This window comes from Dendrobium catenatum, unplaced genomic scaffold (assembly GCF_001605985.2).
Source record: "Dendrobium catenatum unplaced genomic scaffold, ASM160598v2 original_scaffold_185271, whole genome shotgun sequence".
Taxonomy (NCBI): Eukaryota; Viridiplantae; Streptophyta; class Magnoliopsida; order Asparagales; family Orchidaceae; genus Dendrobium; species Dendrobium catenatum.
In genome coordinates this window covers 651,379-653,130 of record NW_021503689.1, presented here as the reverse complement: position 1 = coordinate 653,130, position 1,752 = coordinate 651,379, and positions in this window count along the sequence as shown.

The following is a 1,752-nucleotide window of genomic DNA, read 5'->3' as shown; positions in this document are numbered from 1 at the left end:
ACGAAGAAGAACTTCGTGCGTCATCAGATCCTTCAAAGTAAAACCATTAAGATAAAAAACGAAAAGAAATATTATTATCTTTTGTAAGCTACGAGATAGATGGAAAATTATATTGAAGATTAGGAGTATAAAAAAGTTGAGAGAGATTAAGCTTACGAGCGGGTGTTTGTAGCAAACCTGCACCGGGATTGGCTATGCTAACCAAGCTGCATCATCTATGATAATGTCATCCGAGACGTGATAAGGAGAAGAAACAATCAAAATTTCAAGAGAGTTAGTGAGATGGGATGATGCTCCCGAATCAAGAAACCAGTCAGTAGAGGATCTTGCATTGCATGCTACCAAAGTTGTGTTGGATTGGTTTGTAGAATTTGGAATATATCGCGGATTTAGACGGTGCTAGCAATTTGAAGCAACATGACCTTTCTTGAGGCAGATTTGATAAATAATGGACGCATTTGTGGCGGGTCGATTTGTATTGTTGAAGCCGTGAGATGCATGGCGTCTGGTCCTACGTCCACGACTCCGGTTGGATAAGAGTGCCAAATTAGGATCAATGGCAGATGAAATGCGAGCTGTGTCGGAGGCAAGATTTATTTCCTCGCTAAGAAGGAGAGCATAAAGATTGTCGAGGCTAATGGGAGTTAACATAGTTTGAATGGAAGTTTTAAAAGATTGGTAAGATGAAGGAAGACTATTGAGGATGCATAGAATTATATCTTTGGTATCCACTTTGAAATCGGCAGAGGCAATTTGATCAACTAAAAATTTTATATCGGTAAGATAGTGTCATAGTGGAGTTCTTGAGAGAAATTTGGTGTAATTCATTTTTTAGTTGGATAACTTTAGAACTATTAATTGACTTAAAACGAGTTTCAAGGGTAATCCAAATATCAGAAGTTGATTCAAGATTTGTTATACAAGGAAGCATCATTGATGAAATTGTAGAACAAATTGCCACGGACAAATTCTTGTCCGTGAGAAGCCAAAGGGAATATGCGGGATTAGGCGAAGATGAGCAATCAGGATGATTAAGAATGCAAGCAGGTTTAGGAAAATTTGGATCAAGAAAAGAATCAAACCATTTGCCCGAAGAACCTTAGAGATTTGTGATCTCCATATGGAATAATTTTCGGAGGTGAGCTGAATTTGAACTATGGTTTTGAGATTTGAAACCACAAACTTCAAGATAGAAGGAAGTGTTAGTGTACATGCCACATCATCTGGGTCACTTACTTTGGTCACTTGCATTTCTTGTTCTTGTAACCGTGTAACAGGAGGCTGCTAGTATATTTATAGGTCACAGCTATTGTATTCAAGATAAGATAATAAAACACTTCTCTTTCTGCTTTACAAGTTCTTCCTTCCCTCTCTCGGGTTGCTTTCTGTCATGGTATCAGAGCACCCTGCCTAGCGGCATCCGTTCTCCTCTCATGGCCGATCTAGGCTTCTCGGCTTCAACCCTTGGAAGTTCGAACATCTCGGCATCCCTGGAAGAATTCTTCGTTCCCACCCTGCTCAAGTTTCTCATCTCCAACCTCAATAATCTTGTTCTCACCCTCCTCACCAATGAGAACTACTCCATATGGAGACTCCAACAAACCCGTCACCTTTCAATCCACTACATCGCCCAGCACAAACAACAATTCGTTCAATCCTATCTAGAACTCCTCACCCACTTCTTCAAATACTTCTCTTCCCTCAATCTCCAATTCCCCTCCACATCCTCCATATCGGTTACACCGTATGCAG